The 24942-nt window shown below is 39.9% G+C and overlaps 1 non-coding gene and 1 pseudogene across 1 annotated transcript; one reads left to right on the top strand and one right to left on the bottom strand.

Moving 5' to 3' along the window:
* Positions 1-10695: 10695 nt before the first annotated feature.
* Positions 10696-17231, bottom strand: LOC120111974 (annotated as a pseudogene).
* A 58-nt stretch (positions 17232-17289) lies between these two features.
* On the top strand, positions 17290-17398 carry LOC120112078. Its single transcript, XR_005513574.1, has one exon. It is a non-coding gene; the product is annotated as a small nucleolar RNA R71 (small nucleolar RNA).
* Positions 17399-24942: the final 7544 nt, after the last annotated feature.

Below are 24942 nucleotides of genomic sequence, written 5' to 3' on the forward strand. Positions count from 1 at the left end.
TCAAAAAGAGAAAAAAAAGAAGCTAGGATTTCTTTGAGGAGGATGTGGCTCCCTTGCTCAGTCTGGATTGTTCCATAAGTAGACTAACCCCATCTGTGATGTTCCCTAGCTGCGTGATGATCGCCGAGGTGGCCCTACTATGGATCGAGGTGGCCCCATCTCGCATCTTTCTTGTGTTGCTTGTGACATCGCTCATATTTGAGAATTGGGCTTGTATAAGGCTTCTGACATTGTAAATCTCTTCCCTCAGATGAGCCGTCATCTCGGTCACGGCTGCCAATGAAGGAACCACTGCAGTAGAGGGGGCAGTCGCTGGACCTCGGAGCTCCCTCAGTAGGTCGTCCCAAAGATCCCGCACGATCTCCTGCCGCAACTCCCGGAGCTGCTCAGGAGAGATCCGGACCTCTAGTGGCTGAGTAGGTGGTGCTGAAGAGGAGGGTCCGGCTGAAGTGGATGGTGCTGAAGTGGAGGGATAGGTGGGAAAATCGGAATCATGATCAAGGCTGGGGGAGTGACGAGTAGTAGGGTCAGTAGGTGTGGAAGAGGATGGTTTCCGAACCCAGACTCCCTCAACCTTATCAAATCCCATCCTGTGAAGAGTTCCATCACCCATGCGATCTGTGTATCGCAGTGTGCGAGAGGGTTCCCCCTCAGGAATGGGGACCTCTAACTCCCTGAAGATCAATGTGTACAGCATCCCATAGGGAAGAGTGAGCCTAGGTTTGTCTAGAGGCTCACATAGGTATTTATAGATAAGCTTAGGGAAGTTGATTGGGGTATCTTGAAGAATGTAGTACATTAGGGCTAGGTCCCTCTCAGATACAAGTCAAAGCGGCCGGTCTTAGGAAAGAGGGTCCTAGATATAATACTTAAGAGGAGCCGCATTTCAACTGATAGCTGACTAGCGGACACCTCATCAAGGGGGGACTGGGGTGGACTCCCTAGTATAGCCGTAAGGGCCTCAGTCCTATCGGCTGGGTGAGAGGAAAACACCCCTACTTGAGGAAGATGAAGGACTTGTGCAATAAAATCCTCTGAAATAAATAAAGGGACACCCGCTACGGTTTCCTGTATCCCACCATGAACCCTGGCTACTGTCCCGTAAAACTCCCTAACTAGCCCCGGGTAAGTAGGGAGATCTAGGGAGCAAAACATCTCTAACCCTTGGGCCCTTAACCTATCCACTATTGTGAAGCCTTCCCGGGAGAGGTAGTCAAAGTTGACATACCTCCCGGTGGAGACCGCCTTCCCGGCGCACGGACGTGAGGGAACCGGCCTCGGCGGGGAAGGAACCGGAGGTTGTGGCCTCACGGGATCATTCCGAGCCTTTGACCGTCGCTCGGTGCCGCTCGCGGGTTGGGGCCTCTTCCGGCTCGGGACAACAACTTTCCGAGGCATCCTAGACAGAAGGAGGGGGGAAAGATACGAGGAATCGGGGGAAAACTCGACGAAAATGCCCTAATGGAGGTCGGAGACGAGGTCGGAGACGACTCTAGGGTTTTTGAACAGTGGAGGCGGTGAATAGAAGTGTCGATTAAACGCTTCGATTAGGGTTAAAACATCGGATTCCCGACCGCGAGTCGACTCTAGTAAGTCGCGAGTCGACTCGACCTCGAGTCGACTCCAAAATATGCGCGAGTCGACTCCCCCTATGCTGCCATCGACCTCGAGTCGACTCCTATCTATGTGCGAGTCGACTCCTTCATGAGCCGACTCTAAAATGTATCCGAGTCGACTCGAACTCTGGCACGCACCCAAAAATCATGTTATTTTCGTGCCAAACAAGGGATAATCAAAAAGTTTGTGATCTGAATTGATGATCATAGATGAGAAACTCTATATTTAACACAAGCTAATCATCAAAATCAATGAATTAGAGAAGAGAATATCACTAGGATGGATCAATCACTCCTAATCCTCTCCTAAGTATACAGAATCGCTCTTCACTCAAGGATTTTGTGAAGATATCAGCTAATTGATCATCAGTGCAAACAAATTGAAGTGTCACATCACCATTTAGTACATGATCTCTTATGAAGTGATGTCTTATCTCAATATATTTAGTTCTTGAGTGCTGAATTGGATTTTTAGTTAGATTAATGGCACTTGTATTATCACAATTAATGGGAATTTTATCTTGTTTAATGCCATAATCTTCAAGTTGTTGTTTAATCCACATGATTTGAGCACAACAACTCCCGGCAGCAACATATTCGGCTTCAGCAGTAGATAATGCAACCGAGTTTTGTTTCTTGCTAAACCATGAGATTAAATTTTCTCCTAAGAATTGACATGACCCGCTGGTGCTTTTTCTATCAAGTTTACAACCAGCAAAATCTGAATCTGTGTATCCTATTAAGTTCAGGCTAGATTCTTTAGAATACCATAAACCTATATTTTTTGTTCCTATTAGGTATTTAAAGATTCTTTTGACTGCCATTAAATGAGATTCCTTAGGATTAGATTGATATCTAGCACACATGCATACACTAAACATGATATCAGGTCTACTTGCAGTGAGATATAATAAAGATCCTATCATACCTCTATACATCTTTTGATCTACTGATTTACCTGATTCATCTTGGTCTAGTTTACATGATGAGCTCATGGGTGTGCTGATTGACTTGTTTCCCTCCATATGAAACTTCTTAAGCATCTCCTTGATGTATTTAGCTTGATTGATGAAGATCCCTTCTTCAGATTATTTGATTTGAAGCCCAAGGAAATAGTTCAGCTCTCCCATCATGCTCATTTCAAACTCACTCTGCATCAAGTCAGCAAATTCTTCGTAGAGGCGATTGTTAGTAGCACCGAAAATAATATCATCAACATAAATCTGCACTACTAACATTTCTTTGTTTTTCTTCTTCAGAAACAGTGTTGTATCTACATTTCTCCTAGAGAACTCATGATCTAGTAGAAATTTGCTAAGTCTTTCATACCATGCTCTAGGTGCTTGTTTCAAACCATAAAGTGCTTTGTTTAATTTATACACATGATTGGGGTATTGATGATTTTCAAAACCAGAAGGTTGTTCTACATACACCTCCTCATTAATATACCCATTCAAAAATGCACTTTTTACATCCATTTAAAATAATTTGAAATCCTTAGAGCATGCAAATGCTAGTAATAACCTAATTGCCTCAAGTCTAGCTACAGGAGCAAAGGTTTCATCAAAGTCTATACCTTCTTCTTGATTATAGCCCTTTGCTACTAGTCTAGCCTTATTTCTAATCACAATTCCATTTTCATCAAGTTTATTTTTATATATCCATTTGGTACCTATAATTGAATATTCAGAGGGTCGTTCAACTAGGTTCCATACCTTGTTTCTAGTAAATTGATTTAGTTCTTCTTGCATTGCATTTATCCAATTTACATCTTTTTCAGCTTCTTCTATGTGTTTAGGTTCAAAATGTGAGACAAATGCTAGATGATTATTTAAGTTCCTAAGAGATGCTCTAGTCCTAACAGGTTGAGATGGATCATCTAAAATTAATTCCTTAGGATGCCCATGAGCATACCTCCAAGCCTTAGTCAGCCCATGATCCACAATTGCCTCTTGGCTTGATGATGCATTTCCAATTAATTTTTGTTCATCTTCTTGTAATGTCATCTCATCAATCTTTTCTTCAAGAATTTCAGCATCATCATCAAGATCAACTCTCTTGCTAGAAGAGATATCACTAGAATCATCAAAAACAACATGTATAGACTCTTCAATAACAAGGGTTCTTTTATTAAAAACTCTATAGGCTTTACTAGTTGTAGAATACCCCAAAAATATACCCTCATCAGATTTTGAATCAAATTTACCTAGGTTATCCTTCCCATTATTATGAACGAAACACATACATCCAAAAACATGAAAATAGTTTACTTTGGGCTTTCTATTTTTCCAAAGTTCATAAGGTGTTTTCTTTATAATGGGTCTCAATAAAACTCTATTTAATATATGACATGAGGTATTAATGGCTTCTCCCCAAAAGTACTTAGGGAGGTTACTTTCACATAGCATGGTTCTAGCCATTTTCTCAAGGGTTCTATTTTTTCTTTCCACAACTCCATTTTGTTGTGGTGTCCTAGGTGCAGAAAAATTATGAGATATTCTCTTTTTACTACAAAATTCATCAAATAGATGATTTTCAAATTCCGTTCCATGGTCACTTCTAATAGCTATGACTGAAGTATCTCTAGCATTTGTTACTTCCTTATGAAATTTCTTAAATACTGAAAATGCTTGATCTTTATGAGCTAAAAACATGACCCAAGTATATCTAGAAAAATCATCTACAATAACAAGACCATATTTATTTCCACCTAGACTTGTGGTTCTAGTTGGTCCGAATAGATCCATGTGTAGGAGTTCAAGAGGTCTAGAGGTAGAGACACAATTTATGGATTTAAAGGAGTTCCTTGATTGTTTGCCATATTGACAAGCTTCACATATTTTATTCTTCTCAAACTTTAGTTTTGGTAAACCTATCACGGAATCTCTTTTAACTAGTTTTGATATTGTATCCATACTTGCATGACCTAACTTACGGTGCCATAACCAACTTGCATCATTATCCTTAGTTTCATTAACAACTAAACAGGGGTTATGTTTGGCAAGATCCTCAAGGTCTACTACATACACATTGCCACGTCTTATTCCTTTAAAAACTAAACTGTTGTCATTTGAGTTGGTTATGATGCATAAAGAAGGTTTGAACAAAACATCAAAACCTCTATCACACAATTGACTAATGCTAAGTAGATTATGCTTAAGACCATCAACATATCGAACATTATCAATAAAGGTTGAAGAGGTGATTTGTACTTTACCTATACCAATGATGTGACCTTAGTTATTGTCTCCAAATATCACAGCACCTCCCTTCTTAGGCTCAAGGGTGAAGAATTGGTCTTTGTCACCCGTCATGTGTCTTGAGCAGCCACTATCCAAGTACCAACAATTTTTGTCGACCTTGGCTGCAAGACACTCCTACACAAGCAAATCATACAATTTTAGGTACCCAAGTTTTCTTGGATCCTTCATGGTTAGTAATGTTGGTTCCTTTTGGAACCCAAATCCTTTTAATTTTTCTTTTAGTTTTTTCTTTTCTATAATCACACACATTTGCTTTATGTCCTAATGTTCCACAGCAAAAACATGTTATTTTCTTAGTTTTGCTTTCCCCTGCTTTTACAAAGAAATTACTAAGGAGCTTTTGCTTATTTTTAGGTTTATACCCTAAACCAGCTCTATTGAACACAGCTCGTTGACTATTAAGTATCATTTCCAATTTTTCAGAGCTATATGTAAACTTTTCTATAAAAGGCTTGTACTTTTCAAGTTCTAGTGCCAACTTTTGTTTTTCTGTTTTTAGTCCATTTAGGTCTTTTGTGAGACTCTCTTTTATGATTTGTTTATTATTTTTGAGTTCTAATATTTCTTTGGTCAGTCTTTCATTATCTTTAATTAAGGTATTAGTCTTTTGAATTAACATTTGGTTGCTTGTCTTAAGTTCTGAATTTTCTTTAATGATAACATCTTTATCCTTAACTAATGTATCATACTTACGGAGGTGAGTTTGGTTAGTTAGTTTCAATTCTTTGTTCTTAAGGTTTATTGTCTTATACTCGTCTATTAATTCATTGAAAGCATCATATAATTCATCGAGGTAAAGTCTAAATGTGTTTCGGATGTTACCTCATTGTCGTTAGCCATAAAACATAGGTTGGCCTTTTCTTCTTGTTCCTTATCCGATGATGATGATGATGATGTATCGGAGTCCGATAGGGTGGAGATGAGGACTTTCTTTTTCTTGTGCTTGCTCTCCTTCTTCAGCAAAGGACAATCAACTCTGAAATGCCCCGGCTTCTTACACTCATAACATTCGATCCCCTCATTTTCCCTTTCCTTACCTATATCCTTGTGATAGGAACTTGAGGGGCCTCTCCTTTGATGAGAGGACTTCTTCCGGTTGATGAATCTACGGAATTTTCTTATAAGAAGAGCCTCATCATCATCTCCCTCATTGTCTTCCTCTTCACTACTACTGCTGCAAGACAAATCTTTGTTAGTAGAAACAGATTTTAGGGCTATTACCTTTTTCTTGTGAGAGGACTCTTCTTCATTGTGTTGTTTCATTGTTAGCTCATGCGTCATGAGGGATCCAAGTAGCTCCTCGAGTGGCAGCTTGTTCAAGTCCTTGGCTTCTTGGATTGCCGTTACCTTGGCTTTCCATGACCTTGGTAGACAACAAAGAATCTTCCTGACAAGTTCACTGTTAGTATAATTTTTGCCAAGGCTTTTTAGGCCATTGACAATGTCAGTAAATCTAGTGAACATGCAAGTGATTGTTTCATTAGAATCCATCTTAAATAATTCATACTTATGAACTAATATATTTATTTTAGATTCTTTTACTTGATTTGTGCCCTCGTGGGTCACTTCAAGTCGATCCCAAATCTCTTTTGCAGAAATGCAAGTAGAGACTCTATTGAATTCATTTCTATCTAAAGCACAATAAAGCACATTCATTGCTTTGGCATTTAGTTGTGCCTTCCTTATGTCATTGTCATCCCAATCCTTTTCAAGTTTGGGTATAGTGACACCCTCTAAAAAAATGGATGGGATGTATGGTCCATTAAGTATGGTGGTCCACATCTCACAGTCTTGGGCTTGGATAAATATTCTCATCCTAGCCTTCCAATACGAGTAGTCGGATCCATTAAAGAATGGAGGTCTATGGGTGGACTGGCCCTCAATATAAGAAGATCCAAATGGGGTTGTCATTTTGATCTTTTACTCTTTGGGTAAAAGAGTTCCGGCTCTGATACCACTTGTTGCCCAGATAGACAACCCAAGAGGGGGGGTGAATTGGGTTTTAAAATAATTATTGCAATTAAAAGGTTTGTGAATAACTAATTAATATTTTTTGTAAGTGGATTAATTAGATGCTATGTGCAGTGAATGAAATGAAAGTAAGAGACAACAAAGCAATCACAAACACAAGGAAATTTATAGTGGTTCGGAGCTAACCCTTGCTCCTACGTCCACTCCCCAAGCCTCACTTGGAAATTCACTATAACCCCTTGGATTACAGCCGGTTGTTTTACAAGCTCACAACCTAACTTGTTGTTTTACGAGATCACAACAAACTCGGTCGGTTTTCCCAGGCTCACCGACTAGAACCACCCGATTGTTTTTCCGGGATCACAATCAAACCCTTACACCGTTGGTTTCAACCTAGGCTCACCAACAAACCTTTACACCCTTGATTCAATCAGGGAGGAACAAATGGTTTGAACAAAAGCTAACAGAAAAATAAAGCTTCTTAACAAGCAGATATTCAGCGATATAAATAAGAGAGAAGTTAAGAGCCCTCAAACAAATTTATGAAGATGTAGAGGAGGGCTTCTCGAACTCGGGGTCTCCTCTTGAGTGTCTCGAAGACTTGATGACTGAAGGAGACTTCTTTAATGCTGGGAAGAGTTGGTTGGATGGAGTTTAATGCCCCTCTTCCTTCTTTTCCTTTGAAATCCTTTGGTAGGTGAAGATTTTTGTTTTCTTTGAATGGAATGTCACTTCTCTGCCTTGCTACAGTTCTCTGTGGCTATTTAAGTCATTTCCCACGGAAACTAGCCGTTAGACACAATCTCCTAGCCGTTCTGCACATTCTGCACATTCTGACAATATTTTCGTTGGGATCGGAGTCGACTCGCGCGATCTGGAGTCGACTCGGCTGCTGTAGGAGCCGACTCGTGCTTTTCTGGAGACGGCTCGGCAACTGTTCCGGATTTGAATTAAAGTGCTGTCTCGACTGGGAGTCGACTCGACTTAACCCGGAGTCGACTCCCCAAAGTCTGGAGCTGACCTGGCACTTTTGGAGACGACTCGACGTAAGAAATCCAGGGATGCATTTTTCAAGTTTGCTCACTCGAGTCGACTCGGAAATTCTGGGAGTCGACTCGGCGCTCAGAGTCCGAACTTCCGATCTTCTGTGTTTTGACTCGTGCTGTCTTGGAGTCGACTCGAACTGTTTCGGAGTCGACTCGGCTCTGAGTATCCGAAAAACAGTCTTCTGTCTTTTTGGGGTTGCGCTGCCTTGGAGTCGACTCGCCTCTCAGAGACGAAAATACCGTCTTCTGTCTTTTGGGGTCGCGCTGTCTTGGAGTCGACTCGAACTTTGCGGGAGTCGACTCAGCTCTCAGTGTCCGAAATTTGCTCTCTGACTTTTTCCTTGTATCACACTGGGAGTCGACTCTCACTTTCTTTGGAGTCGACCTGCCAACCATCGGAGTCGACTCGAGCTCTTCGGGAGTCGACTCGGCTCTCAGGGTCCAAAATAACTTCTCTGTCTTTCTGTCTTTAACTCCCTGAAGTCGACTCGTACTACCCTGGAGTCGACTCGGCAAGCATCGGAGTCGACTCGCGCTCTTCAGGAGTCGACTCGTTGACAGGTTCTGAGATGGATCTTTCTGTTCGTCTGTCTATTCTCAGTCGGAGTCGACTCGTAATGTACAGGAGTCGACTCGAGCCTGTGCCAGTGCTTCTGATACGCTTGGAGTCGACTCGTAATCTTCCGGAGTCGACTCGAGTCTCAGACTTTGGTTCAAATTGAGTTTTTTACTTATCCAAAATGTATTGAACCAAATCTAGAGACACTTAACCATAAATTTACAAGTGTTTGACTGAAACACTAGATTGAATTCATTAGTACAACATAAGATATACTCAAATGCTTTGAGCTCATCAAAATCAAATAGGGTTATAATCAATCACTCCACACTCCTGGTTTTCAACCAAGACCATCCCAACTAGAAAGTAAGCAGTCTTGGAAGATAGCTATTGAGAAGTTAGCCAATGCCAGTCAGAGAGATTTGAGAGATTGGAAGCAAAGGTTGACTAGTTGGCGAGTTCCAACAAAAATGTGGAGGTGCAATTGGGGCAGTTAGCCAATTCCATCAATTCTCATGGATAGGGTAATTTGCCTAATAAGACAGAGATCAATCCGAAGGAGCATTGCAAGACAGTCACCTTGAGAAGTGGTAAGCAACTTGGTCGGTAAGTAGTGAGACTGTAGTTGGTGATGAAGTAGACTATGAAGAGGTGAGCAGGAAGGTCGGTGAAGAGGTTGAGGACCTAGCCAAGACACCTGGTGCAGAAATAAAACTGTTCTCCCAAGTGCAGGAGAATCGCACAAGTAGTATAACTCGAAAGTCCGAGGTCGATTCCTCAGAAAACGATCTATGGATTATTAGCGTAATTTTTAGATGTAATTTTTAGTTGATCTTTAGAAATTAAAAGCAGAGAATAATATGTGATTAAACAACGTTCAAGAATATAGAGAAGGCAAGGGATCCGGAATCCTCCTTGACAATGTTACTTTCAACAAATAAACTCGGCGATTCTTGATTAAGGATTAATATGATAGGGTAGTTCTAATCATGGAGTATACAATCTGAAAACATGAATTAAACTTCCAAGTATTTATCGTGCCGGTTACGTCTATGACAAATCAAGCATCGAAATAATCCATGCATCAATATATATAAACCATGCAAGATCTATCTAATAAATAAATATGCAAGAACCCAAAACATACCAATGGATATAAAACAATGAGAATTAAAGTTTAGAGTGTACTTAATGAAAGCAACATGACAAGGGTTCATCCATCACCCTTTGCCAAGGGATTTAGCAAGCCATTACAAAAACAGCCTCCTCTTTTATATCTCTCTTTTTTTTTTTTTCGGAAACAGGGCATACCCTGTTTCCCTTTCTTTCTTCCCTTCTCTCTTGTGAAAACAGAGTCACCTCCCCATTTCTCCTCTCCGACTGAACGGCTATCTTCTTCTTCCCCGAATAAGAGCTCCCCTGTTTTCTTCTTCTTCCCACGAATCAGCCCCCATGTTTTCTTCTTCTTCCCACGAATCAGCCCCCCTGTTTTCTTCTTCTTCCCACGAATCAGCCCCCTTTTCCCTTCTCAGCCGACTCCTCTTATACTCAACTCTCCCCCTCTATGGAATGCGCTGGAGGAGCGGACTGCCGGGAAGAGCTGGGATGTGGATCCGGGAGCAATGGACGCGGGATGCTCGGACGCGAGTTCCGGCTGTGATGCTGGAAAAATGTTGAAACGAAAGTTGGACGGGCGGAAGAGGCGGCTGGAGTTGGGAGGTGATTGGGATGCTGGGAAGCACGCTGGGAGACGCGTGAGATGGCTGGGCGGTGATCGCGGCCGGATTACGAGAGAAGATGTACGCGGTGAAGACAGAATTGCAGGGAGAGGAGGACCGGACGCCATGGATCACTCGCAGGAGGCTGATCGCGGGCTGAAATCACGGAAGAGGTGGAGGACTGCTGGGAGGAGGCGCTGATCGCTGGCTCGGGCGGACGCTGTGATTGTGCACGGGAGCTGGTCACGGGCTGCTGGGAGGCGCTGATCTCGGCTGGAATGCAGTGAAGACGGGGTGGCTGGGAAGTGATCGCGGGCGGAATGGATGGGAACATGGGAGAAGGCTGACACGGTGGACGGGATGCTGCGACGTTGGAGCTGAAACGGGTCCGGAAGCATCTGATGCAGACGTGGATGGTGTAGATCACGGTTGGACATTGGAGGAAGCTGGGATGAGTTGGAATGTGGACGGTGAAAATGGAAAACAACTTATGCTGGCGCTTGGGATGATGTTCATTTGGAATCATAAAGTCAATTGACTGCAGATGGCTGGGAGCTTGGAGGAAGCTGGGAGATCCAATTGCAGATCTTCTTGGCTTGATGAATTTAAGCCCTTGGATGTTTCATTACGCATTGCCTCCAGATGGCTGCCATGTGTCCCTCGGGTGCAAGTGTGCTTGACCAGGTTCAATTCTGTTCCAGTGTAATTAGGCTTGAAGTCAACCAAATGCACATTTAAGCTTTGATTTACGATAATCTGTGCCAAAAATATAATATTAATGTAGCACTTTTATTATTATTTATTAGCAACAATACCAATTTAAGTGATGTGTAGATCGCACTTTTGTGCTCTCATCACACCCCCCAACTGGCTTATTGCTAGTCTCTAGCAATTAATGAGCAAACGATAAAATGAGAGCGCAAAAGGTGTGGTAAACCTATGACTTTTTATTGAAGCTAAAGATACAAAACAAAGATACATGCCCACTTTCGTAGGGAATTACGATTGCACTTAGCACGTGCAACAAGCCGTTAAACCCCTAGGTTATCCTAGTGGACGAGTGTTGTCTCGTGAGGGTTTGCAGTAATGTTACCCACAAACATCATTCATAAAATGATATACAATGAAATCTAAGTCAATACACATGTGACATATATATTTTTCTCAAGCTTGGCAACTATCAAAGCAAGGGGAATACTAAAGTGTAGTATGTATAAACAGAATGACTTTCTTAGAGCACTAATACCTCCACCACAACATGGTACCGCTTGAATTTTAGGTGCACTACTCAAGTTCGCAAGTGTTTACTACAGTTTATTAGAACCTGATCTATCAAATTTTCAGAATATCACATGTTGTCTACATTCGTCAAGAATGGTTCGTATGTAAAGAAAGAGCTATCAATCCCAACTAAATATCCAAAGTACACAAAGGTCCAATACAATGGAGTCAAACCAGCCATTACCACATGTCACTGGGTTCAGCCCGACCAACCCTATTCATGCTTCTTTTTTTTTTTTAAACACATATGGTGATTACAATAGTCCAACCCCCTTAGGCTCTAGCAAGGTCCATGTAGCGAGTTTTCGGCCAATGACTCTTGATCCAGTTGGCTCAAGGCATTAGGTGAAAACACCCCTCGGGCTTAATTACTCGAACCAAACTACGCCACGAGGTTAGACTTGTCATCTCCTAATTTATTTATTTATTTATTTATTTTATTTTTTTTTTCAAAATAGAGAAGGTAAACTGAACCATCTAATGTGACTGCAACATGACTATAGGTCAACCAAGATCGGAACATAAGGCACTTAGATGATCTAGCCGGGGTATTCAACCTCTATCTTTATGTGAAAACTAAATCAAGAACCTTATAGTACGGACAAGGATACTCGTACTTCTTTTACAGATATGGCTTAATAAAAATGCATTAAACAAATGTGAACTCCTGAGGCCTTCCTATAATCATTAAATACATGTGCGGAGATCTAATAATAGGTCTCTAATCAGTCATAGTACGCATGTATTCCTTGCCTTAATAGTTGCACAAACTCAATATGAAAATACATGTGCACTTGCTTAGAAAAGAATGCAAAAACATTTTTTTTTTTTTTTTTGCAAAATACTTCCCTCCCCCCAACTTAAACATTGCATTGTCCTCAATGTAATAGATACAAGAAAATTATAATGACAGACAGTAGAGAAAATAATATTGGAGAGAAGAGGAATACCTTGAGCTGTTGATATCCAGAAAATAAAACCTACAAAACTAGAAAAATAATCCTAACTAATATACACATACCTTTGCCTTCATGTTCAGTCATAAGAAGGCTCCCCCAAGAAAAAGGAGTCTTCTTCATTTGCAAAATTCTCAAGAAAAGGTTTAAGTCTGTGTCCATTTACCTTAAAAATTCTACCATCCCGTGGATTCTCAATCTCAACCGCCCCATGTGGAAAAACAGTTTTTATAATGTACGGACCTGTCCATCTCGATCGCAACTTATCAGGAAACAGATGTAAGCAGAAATCATATAAAAGAACTTTTTGCAAAGGTTCAAAAGATTTTTTTAAAATTGATTTATCATGTAAGATCTTCATTCGTTCTTTGCAAATTTTAGCATTGTCATAAGTATCTCTGCGAATCTCATTAAGCTCGTTCAATTGCAATTTTCTAGCTAGACCGGCATCTTGTAAATCAAAATTCAATTTTCTAATTGCCCAATACGATTTATGTTCTATTTCTACAGGAAGATGACATGCTTTTCCGTAAACTAGCCGGTAGGGAGACATGCCAAGAATGGTTTTGTATACAGTACGATAAGCCCATAATGCATCTGATAGTTTCAAGGACCAATCTTTCCGTGATGGGTTCACCGTTTTCTCTAAAATACGCTTGATCTCTCTATTGGCTAACTCTACCTGGCCACTAGTTTGCGGATGATATGGAGTAGCAACTCTATGGGTGACACCATACTTTTTCAATAAGGTCTCGAAAGGCTTATTACAAAAGTGTTTTCCACCGTCACTAATTATAACCTTAGGCATCCCAAATCGTGAAAAAATATTTTCTTTTACAAACTTCAGGACAGGTTTGTGATCATTGGTCCTACAAGCGACAGCTTCTACCCATTTGGACACATACTCGACACCAACTAAAATGTATTCATATCCAAAAGACGGTGGGAATGGGCCCATAAAATCGATGCCCCAACAATCAAAAATTTCGATAATAGTAATGGGTTGAAGAGGCATCATCTGCCTACGAGTTAGACTTCCAATACGTTGACATGGATCACATGTCCTGCAGAACTCGTGGGCATCTTTGAACATAGTGGGCCAATAGAAACCACATTGCAAAATTTTTGCAATAGTTTTCTTAGAGGCAAAGTGTCCACCGCAAGCATCAGTGTGGCAGAAATAAAGTACGCTTTGTATATCATGATCCGGTATGCATCGTCTAAAGATTTGATCATTGCAATATTTAAACAAATAGGGTTCGTCATAGTAATAATTCTTTACTTCGCGCAAGAAAATTTTTCTATCTGTCGACCCCAATGCTCCGGAATCCGGTTTGTAGCAAGAAAATTTACAATGTCAGCGTACCATGGCACAGTAGAGAGTGCAAACAACTGCTCTTCAGGGAATGAGTCCTTGATGGAAAACTGTGGCACTGAATCATGAAAAACAAATCGTGATAAATGGTCAGCAACCACATTCTCTACTCCTTTTTTATCTTTGATAGTGATGTCAAATTCTTGAAGTAGAAGTATCCATCGTATTAAGCGTGGTTTGGCCTCTTTCTTATCCAACAAATATTTTAGTGCTGCATGGTCCGTGAAGATAACAATAGGAGCACCAAGGATATAAGAGCGAAATTTATCTAAGGCAAATACTACTGCAAGCAATTCCTTCTCGGTGGTAGTATAATTCATTTGAGCATCATTTAAGGTTTTGCTTGCATAGTAAATGACATATGGCTTATTATCTTTGCGTTGTCCTAAGACAGCTCCTATTGCATAGTCGCTAGCGTCGCACATAATCTCAAAAGGTAATGACCAATCGGGTGGTCGAACGATGGGTGCAGTGCTAAGCATAGATTTTAACTTCTCGAATGCATCTTGGCAAGTTTCATTCCAATTGAACGGTGTATCAAGGGATAGGAGATTACATAATGGTCGAGATATGACACTAAAGTCCTTGATGAATCTCCTATAAAATCCGGCGTGACCCAAAAATGATCTAACATCTCTAACCGTCTTGGGTGCAGGTAGCTTAGCAATTAAATCAGTCTTAGCTCTATCTACTTCCATGCCCTTCGATGAAACAATATGTCCTAAGACAATTCCCTTTGGCACCATAAAGTGGCATTTCTCCCAATTCAGTATCAAATTCTTTTCCATACATCGAGCTAAGACAGCTTGTAAATGTGACAGGCAATCATCAAATGTGTCGCCAAAAACGGAGAAGTCGTCCATGAATACTTCCAAAAATTTCTCGTTCATGTCTTCAAAGATGCTGAGCATGCATCTTTGGAATGTTGCAGGTGCATTACACAACCCGAATGGCATTCGTCGGAAAGCAAATGTGCCAAAAGGACAAGTGAAGGTAGTCTTCTCTTAATCTTTCGGTGAAATTTCAATTTGATAATATCCCGAATAGCCATCGAGAAAATAATAGAAATCATGCCCTGCAACCCTCTCCAATACTTGGTCTAGAAAGGGTAGAGGAAAGTGATCCTTTCTTGTGACCATATTCAGCTTTCGGTAGTCGACACACATGCGCCAACTCGTTGGGACACGAGTTGGAACTAGTTCACCTTGTTCATTTTCTACTACCGTCAAACCCGACTTCTTAGGAACGACTTGAGTAGGGCTTACCCACTTGCTGTCGGAAATTGGGTAAATAATACCCACGTCAAGCAACTTGAGGACTTCTGCCTTAACCACATCTCTCATTGTAGGATTTAACCTTCGTTGCATTTGCCTTGTGGTTTTAGCATTGTCCTCCAAATATATCCGGTGCGTGCAAATTAAAAGGCTAATTCCCTTCAAATCGGCAATAGACCACCCTAAGGCTCCTTTATGATTCTTTAAAACATCAATTAATTTTCTTTCTTGGGTATGATCAAGTCCAGACGAGATGATTACAGGAAAAGTATCTTCGGGTCCAAGAAAAGCATACTTAAGTTCCTTTGGTAAGGGTTTCAATTCGAGCTTGGGTGCTTGCTCATGGGATGGTTCTATTTTCACCTCTCGAGGCGACAATCTCTCAAATTCTCCTTCTTTTGGTCTCCACCCATTGACCATCTTGATATCCAGATTATCCACAATAGGTGTGACTAACAAATCATCATCATTGGTTCCATTAGGACACCAATCAATTAAGCTATCATTGAATGGGTTGTTAATTGCTTTAGCTAACAAATAATCTTCTGCGATGGTTTCAACCCAATCAACCTCCTTACTCTCTTCGGGATCATTGGGTTGTTTGCACACATTAAAAATGTTCAATTCTAAGGTCATGTTACCAAAAGAAAGCTTCATGACGCCATTCCTACAATTAATCAATGCATTAGAAGTTGCAAGGAATGGACGTCCTAAAATGACCGGAATCTGAGACTGTGAGTTCGAAGCCGGATGTGTGTCCAATACAATAAAATCGACAGGAAAGTAGAACTTGTCTACTTGGACTAATACATCCTCGATAATCCCCCTTGGAATTTTAACTGACCTATCAGCTAATTGCAAAGTGACGGAGGTTGGCTTCAACTCACCTAAACCAAGTTGCTCATATACAGAATATGGCAACAGATTCACACTTGCTCCTAAATCTAACAATGCTTGCTCTATCCTAAAGTCACCTATGATGCACGAGATGGTTGGGCAACCTGGATCTTTATATTTAGGGAGAATGTTGTGCTGCAAAATAGCACTCACATTTTCAGTTAAAAATGCCTTCTTCTTACCATTTAATCGGCGCTTAACAGTACACAAGTCCTTCAAAAATTTGGCATATGAGGGTACTTGTTTGATTGCATCAAGAAGAGATATGTTGATCTTTATTTGTTTAAAAAGCTCAAGAATTTCAGAATTAGGTTCGAGCTTTTGCAACGGCTTTAACCGTTGTGGAAAAGGTGGAGGAAAAGGACATTCAACTTTCTTAGTAGAAGTTGGGACCTCAACTTCTTCTTTGTCTCTTTCATCAACTTTGGGAGCATCAGAATTAGAAGTGACCTGCGGTCTTAATGGAACGGTCTGATCAATGATTTTCCCATTACGCAACGTCATGATGCTCTTTGCATGCTCTGTATGCGAACTAGAAGGAGCCGTATTATTACTACCATGCACTTGTGGGTTAGGTTGGGGTTGAGCTGGAAGCTTACCCTTCTCTTGGGTACTTAGGACGGTAGTCAACATTGACAATTGGTTCCTTATGTCTTCAAAATTTCGATTATTTTGAGCATTGATATTAGCTTGACCTTGTAGAAAAGTTTGTATGGATTGCAAGGTATCCTCGATATTTGGCTTTTGAGAGGGTGGTGATGCAAAAGTAGGATATGCAGGTGGAGGAGCTGAATGGTGTGACTGTTGAGGATGATCATTTCTCCACCTAAAGTTTGGATGATTCTTCCAACCAGGGTTATAGGTATTCGAGTATGGATTGTTATAAGGCTTTTGGTAGGAGTTCATAGCATTTGCTTGATCGTGCAAGACTTCTTTGAATGCCGGTATGGTGGGACAATCTGTAGTAGTATGACCCGACATATCGCAGATACCACAACACTCGTTTCTAAGCTCTATAGTCTTGACAGGCTCAACCTTCCTAAGCTCAATTTCTTCTACCTTCCTAGTGAGGGCTGCCATTTTAGCGTGAAGATCATCCTCAGTTCTGAGGTTGTAAAGGCCTCCATGTACAGAGCTAGTAGGCTTAGGCAAAGACTTGTTGTTTCTATCCCCGTTATCCCAAAGTTGGGCAGTCTCAGCAAGGGAATCCAAATACTCCCATGCCTCATCAGGTTGTTTTTCTAAAAATCTACCATTGCACATGGTCTCTACAAATTGTTTCAACTGTGGAGATAAACCTTCATAAAAGAAGCTAATGGTTCTCCAAGTTTCGAATCCGTGATGAGGGCATGAGAGAAGAAGGTCTTTAAATCTTTTCCAACATTCATAAAATGTTTCATTATCTTTTTGTTGGAAATTGCTAATATGTCTTTTTAAAAAGTTGGTCCTTTGTGTGGGAAAGAACTTCTTCAAAAATTCTCTCTGCATATCTTGCCAATTCCTTATTGATCTAGGTCGCAAAGAGTTTAGCCATGTTTTGGCCTTATCCTTTAGAGAGAAAGGAAACAATGTCAACTTGAGGACATCCTCGGTGACATTTGGCACTCTAAATGTAATGCTCAATTCTTCAAAATCCTTTAAATGAAGATACGGACTTTCGGACTCTAACCCATGAAACTTGGGCAACAATTGGATTACCCCTGGTTTGATGTCAAAATGTCCTACATTATCAGGAAAAATTATGCATGAAGGCTGACTAGTCCTAGCCGGTTGTAGGTATTGTCTTAGAGTCATAACATGGGGTTCTCGTTCTCGATTGTGGTGACTCCCCGCATCTTCATTTAAATCAGCCATCTCACAAGGTGTGAGATATTGAGAAGGAATTTCAGGGGTATGTCCTAAGGGATGATCTAAAGTTGTACGACTTAATCGACCAGTGTCGTCCCTATTCCACTTTAGCATGCAAAATATTTTCCTCTTTTTTTTTTTAAATTATAAGTACCAACTAAAGATAACCTAAAACGACACCTTAATTCAAAAATCTATTCTCAATCAATCATGCAACAAAACATTACACCTCAATTTCTAATGTTTTTCTTAAATTTCTAGACAGCTCCTAACTGGTTTGAAGAGGACACCTAAGCCTCCAATCCGGTCTAATGAACCTAGTTGACCAGGTAAGCTCCCAGGTAAGTGGAAGGGTCACGATGCGTTCGCAAAGGTCCCACTTAAAACCCACTTGCCTCGAACAGATGAACTGTCTCCCTTATAGGGACAAAGCTTGCCTAGACATCAACTAAGCCACAGAGCGAAATTGGTGCAACTTTCGGTGGTCTTCGTCCTATTGAGCTCGAATGTCCTTAGGGGCCAACGTCTAGTTGATTTTAGTTAAGCTTGGGACATTTATGCACTGGGGTGATTTTTGGGCTAAGGACGAGTGATGAAATCCCGACCTTATCTTTTTAAATAGATTCAGCCCTTAGAATATTTTATGTTGATGCCTTACACTATATGCAATAATCAAGAGATTTTTTTAAAATATTTTATGGCATGACATTAAATTTCACTGAATAGGTGATCAAGCAAATTATTTATTTTTTTTTTAAATTTTATGAGTTGACGTTTGAAATTTGAATTCTGAAATTTGAAATTTGAAATTTGAAATTTTAGGTTTTTTTTTTTTTCTTTTTTTTTAGTTTTGAATAATCACCCTTGATCTTTTCTTAATTTTTTTTTTTAAATTTTTAATTAGCAACAAGGGTTAATGAGATATGATAACGATAAAATTCTGATTCTAAAAAAAATAAATGCAGAAAATTTAAAGTAGAAAGCAGCAAGGTTTCGTATTAATCTGATGGTCTTAAAAATGTCAGAATGTCAATCAGACCGTTCAGATTATCTAACAATGTGTCTTGCACTAGCTGACCAAATTTGAGTCAAATCAGACGGCTAATTTCTATGATATCAGAGTTTGATACAAACTATGCAGGGAATTAAAAATTGTAGTAAAGATGCAATTTTTTTTTTTTTCAAAAGAAAAATACTAACTACTAAGGTAAAAATTAAATATAAAATTATACTAATAACTCAGCCGTTCCCCGGCAACGGCGCCAAAAACTTGGTGCAGAAATAAAACTGTTTTCCCAAGTGCAGGAGAATCGCACAAGTAGTATAACTCGGAAGTCCGAGGTCGATTCCTCACGGAACGATCTATGGATTATTAGCGTAATTTTTAGATGTAATTTTTAGTTGATCTTTAGAAATTAAAAGTAGAGAATAATATGTGATTAAACAACGTTCAAGAATATAGAGAAGGCAAGGGATCCGGAACCCTCCTTGACAATGTTACTTTCAACAAATAAACTCGGCGATTCTTGATTAAGGATTAATATGATAGGGTAGTTCTAATCATGGAGTATACAATCTGAAAACATGAATTAAACTTCCAAGTATTTATCGTGCCGGTTACGTCTACGACAAATCAAGCATCGAAATAATCCATGCATCAATATATATAAACCATTCAAGATCTATCTAATAAATAAATATGCAAGAACCCAAAACATACCAATGGATATAAAACAATTAGAATTAAAGTTTAAAGTGTACTTGATGAAAGCAACATGACAAGGGTTCATCCATCACCCTTTGCCAAGGGATTTAGCAAGCCATTACAAAAACAGCCTCCTCTTTTATATCTCTTTTTTTTTTTTTTCGGAAATAGGGCATACCCTGTTTCCCTTTCTTTCTTCCCTTCTCTCTTGTGAAAACAGAGTCACCTCCCCATTTCTCCTCTCCGACTGAACGGCTATCTTCTTCTTCCCCGAATAAGAGCTCCCCTGTTTTCTTCTTCTTCCCACGAATCAGCCCCCCTGTTTTCTTCTTCTTCCCACGAATCAGCCCCCCTGTTTTCTTCTTCTTCCCACGAATCAGCCCCCTTTTCCCTTCTCAGCCGACTCCTCTTATACTCAACTCTCCCCCTCTATGGAATGCGCTGGAGGAGCGGACTGCCGGGAAGAGCTGGGATGTGGATCCGGGAGCAATGGACGCGGGATGCTCGGACGCGAGTTCCGGCTGTGATGCTGGAAAAATGTTGAAACGGAAGTTGGACGGGCGGAAGAGGCGGCTGGAGTTGGGAGGTGATTGGGATGCTGGGAAGCACGCTGGGAGAGGCGTGAGATGGCTGGGCGGTGATCGCGGCCGGATTACGAGAGAAGATGTACGCGGTGAAGACAGAATTGCAGGGAGAGGAGGACCGAACGCCATGGATCACTCGTAGGAGGCTGATCGCGGGCTGAAATCACGGAAGAGGTGGAGGACTGCTGGGAGGAGGCGCTGATCGCTGGCTCGGGCGGACGCTGTGATTGTGCACGGGAGCTGGTCACGGGCTGCTGAGAGGCGCTGATCTCGGCTGGAATGCAGTGAAGACGGGGTGGCTGGGAAGTGATCGCGGGCAGAATGGATGGGAACGTGGGAGAAGGCTGACACGGTGGACGGGATGCTGCGACGTTGGAGCTGAAACGGGTCCGGAAGCATCTGATGCAGACGTGGATGGTGTAGATCACGGTTGGACATTGGAGGAAGCTGGGATGAGTTAGGAACGTGGACGGTGAAAATGGAAAACAACTTATGCTGGCGCTTGGGATGATGCTGATTTGGAATCATAAAGTCAATTGACTGCAGATGGCTGGGAGCTTGGAGGAAGCTGGGAGATCCAATTGCAGATCTTCTTGGCTTGATGAATTTAAGCCCTTGGATGTTTCATTACGCATTGCCTCCAGATGGCTGCCATGTGTCCCTCGGGTGCAAGTGTGCTTGACCAGGTTCAATTCTGTTCCAGTGTAATTAGGCTTGAAGTCAACCAAATGCATATTTAAGCTTTGATTTACGATAATCTGTGCCAAAAATATAATATTAATGTAGCACTTTTATTATTATTTATTGGCAACAATACCAATTTAAGTGATGTATAGATCGCACTTTTGTGCTCTCATCAACACCATCCCCACTACCACCGGTCGAACCTTATGTTCTTCCCATTCCTTTTCTCAAAGGCTTAAGCAGAATAAAATTGATCAATAGTTTAAATTTTTTTTGAAAGTATTTAGTCAGCTTCACATTAATATTTCTTTTGCAGATGCCTTAGCACATATTCCTGCATATACAAAATTTTTAAAAAAGATCATGTCTAAGAAGAGAAAATTGAAAGATTTTGAGACCATGCTTTGACGGAGGAATGCAGTGCCATTAACTAGAACAAGCTTCCACCAAAGCTAAAAGATTCAGAGAGTTTTTCTATTCCTTGTACTATAGGTGATGTTGATTTTTCTAGAGCTTTATGTGATTTAGGTACTAGTGTTTCACTAATGCCTTTATCTACGTCTAGAAAGCTTGGATTAAAGGAGTTGAAGCCTACTACCATCTCTTTGCAGCTAGCTGACCGATTGGTCAAATATCCTTTAGGCGTTCTTGAGAATGTGCTGATCAAGGTAAAGAAGTTTATCATTTCAGTTGATTTTATTGTGTTGGAGATAGAAAAAGACACCGAGATTCCTATCATTTTAGTCCAGCCCTTTCTAGTCACAGCTCGAGCTATCATAGATGTTAAGAATGGTAGGCAGACTTTGAAGGTTGGTGAAGAAGAGGTAGAGTTTAATTTATTTGAAGCTACTAAATATCATTCTTTTACTGATCATGTTTTTTGAGTTGATATTGTAGATGAGTCGATCAGAGAGATTTTTAGGGCTGAAAATACTAAAGAGCCTCTTAAGACTTGTTTAGTGAGTGCAGGAACAAGTAAAGATGATAATCTAGAGGTTGCAAAAGTGGCATGTACATTGGAGGCTACATGTCCTAAGCCGCAGCAGAGAGGTATTCATTTTGAGGATATTGACAAAGGTAAGCCACCCCCTCCCCCTTCTAATGTGCAAGCACCAGTTTTGGAGTTGAAGCCATTACCCTCACATCAAGTATGCATTTTTAGATGAGAATAATACTTTGCCTGTGATTGTGAGTGCTTCTTTGTCTGATGAGCAACTTGACAAATTGATGCATATTTTGAGATTGAGAAAAAAAGCCATAGGATGGACTATATCAGACCTTAGAGAAATTAGCCCTTCATTGTGTATGCATAGAATTTTAATGGAGGATAACCATAAACCTATTATTGAAAATCAGAGACGGTTAAATCTTAACATGAAAGAAGTAGTTAGGGCTGAAGTTCTTAAATAGTTAGATGCAGGAATTATTTATCCTATATCTGATAGTTCGTAGATTAGTCCAATGCAGGTAGTACCTAAAAAGGGTGGGATGACTGTGGTGCATAATGAAAATAATGAATTAATTCCCACTAAGACAGTAACTAGGTGGAGAGTCTGCATAGATTATAGAAAACTTAATAGTATTACCCATAAGGATCATTTTTCTTTACTTTTTCTTGATCAGGTGGTTGAGAGACTTGCTGGGTATGCGTATTACTTTTTTATAGATAGTTATTCAGGGTATAACCAGATTCCTATATCCCTCGAAGATTAAGAAAAGACCACCTTCATTTGTCCTTATGGTACTGTTGCATTCCGTAGGATGCTTTTTGGCTTGTATAATACATCTGCTACATTCCAACGTTGCATGATAGCTATTTTCTCTAATTTTGTTGAAAAGATCATGGAGGTTTTCATGGATGATTTTTTTGTTTTTGAATCTTCTTTTGATATTTGTTTAGATAACTTGTCTCGAGTTTTGCAGCATTGTGAGGAGACCAATTTGGTCTTGAATTTGGAGAAATGTCATTTCATGGTGCAGGAAGGCATTATTTTAGGCCACAAAATTTTAGCAAGAGGCATTGAGGTGGACCAAGTAAAAATAGAAATTATTGAAAAATTGCCATTATTGCCCAGATATGCAGCCCAAGAGGGGGCTGAATTGGGCTTTTAAAAATCTTTTAACTAAAATGCAGCGGATAAACAATAACTTCAATATGAAAGATATAGTGTGCTTTAAGCAATGAATAAATAATAGCAGGGATTAAAGTGCAATAGTGTAAAGAGAAAAGCACATACAGACACAAAGAATATATAGTGGTTCGGTGTAATCCACACCTACATCCACTCTTCAAGACTCTTAAAAATTTTACTATAACCACCCAAATTATAGTATGGCTGTTTTTCGAGCTTACAACCTAACTTGCTATTTTTTGGGGATCACAACGAACCCAGTCCGTTTTCACAGGATCACCAAATACAACCTTAACCCATTTGTTTTCTAGGTTCACAAACAACTCAATCAATTTTCACAAGCTCACCAACCAAAATCTTACATGATTGTTTTTCAGGTTCACAAACAACCCAGTCGGATTTCACAGGCTCACCAACCAAAACCTTTAAACATTGTTGAATTTCCTGATTCAACAACTTTCAATTTTAGTTTGAAAGAACCTTTATCAGTTTTAGAATTGATGAACACTGATACAAAGGAGAGTTTAAAGCAAATAAATATTGTAACAAAGTAAACAAAACTTCAATATAAATGAAATCAATAAATATGGATCAGAAGCTTTGAAGATGGTCGTTGGCTGCAAATGAGAATCTTGATTGCACAACAGCACTTCTCTGTTGAATATCCCAACTGATTTTCTCACAAAATAGTTTTTCTCTTGAAAGCTTTCCTATGAGGATTTGATCTTTGGAAGCTTAGATTTGGAGTTTTTGGATTCTCTCTTTTGTTTCTCTCTCTTTTCTCCTCTAGCGCTCCTTTGAATTTATAGACTTCATATTGTCCATAGAGTACAACTAGCTGTCTGACCAAAAAACTATCCGTTGACACCAAAGAAAAAGCCTATCGAAAGTATCCATTGGAATAGTCAGAATAACAGGAGCCGATTCTCCAGGCACGGGGGTCGTCCTGTGTATCATGGGAGATGGCTCACTAAGCATAAGAGTCTGCTCTTTTCTTCAATCCATGCAAAGTTTCTACGTTTGCCTCTAGGGTCGACTCGTCAATGTTGGGAGTCGACTCATGTAAATATTGGGTCGGCTCTTCAAACACAAGAGTCGCCTCATTCTTTTAGTGCACATAAGTTTTCTGTACTTTCCAAGGATCGACTCAATAATGTTGGGGGTCGGCTCATGTATAAATTGAGTCGCCTCTTTAAACACAAGAATCAGCTCATGTAGTTGGTCTCAGGCAATAATTCTTCCATATTTTTCACAGATTTTTTAGAGAGCTTTGATTTTATTCTTCTTGATTCTCGAAGGTTGTAAGTACAACTTTTGTCTAGAGGTCTAACCCTTCACATTTAAGCCAACATCATTAGAGTACATATTTAATTTAATTATTTTTGTGATCATCAAAATTCATTCTTTAGGATTAACAATCTTTCTTTTTTTGATGATGACAAAACTATTGAGTCTAAAATAATTTTGTAATAAATTTTAGAGTATTTTTACAATGTAGTTCAGAGCAAAAAGGATATTTAGAAAGTTCTGAATATTTAATAAAATTTAGTATGTGAGCTCTTTTTGCAATAAGATTCAGAGCAAGAAAATATTCAGAATATGTGCATTATCGACTCTTACAACTTTCAAAATGTAAATTTATATGTTTATGATCAAATCTCCCCCTTTATATTATGATTAATCAAATTATGCTTCTCCCTATATCTTCTGTCATTTATCGATTCTCTTCAATAAGATTTTTGATATAAAACAATGTCTGATTTCTTCTCCCCTTTTTTTGAAGTTATGTTACTTCTCCCCCTTTCTTGAAATTCTTTCTTCTCCCCCTTTCTTGAAATTCTTTTACTTCTCCCTCTTTTATTGAAATTCTTTCTTCTCCCCCTTTTTGTCATCAACAAAAGGGTGAGGGGTAGGAAAGTTTTTCTACTTGTAGATCATGATTTAAGCATCAAGAGTTAAGGAGAATAATTGAATAGGAGGTACAGATTTGATATTAATGCTTTCAGTGCAGTAACTAATTAATTTGACTTGAA

This window comes from Phoenix dactylifera, chromosome 9 (genome assembly GCF_009389715.1).
Source record: "Phoenix dactylifera cultivar Barhee BC4 chromosome 9, palm_55x_up_171113_PBpolish2nd_filt_p, whole genome shotgun sequence".
NCBI lineage: Eukaryota > Viridiplantae > Streptophyta > Magnoliopsida > Arecales > Arecaceae > Phoenix > Phoenix dactylifera.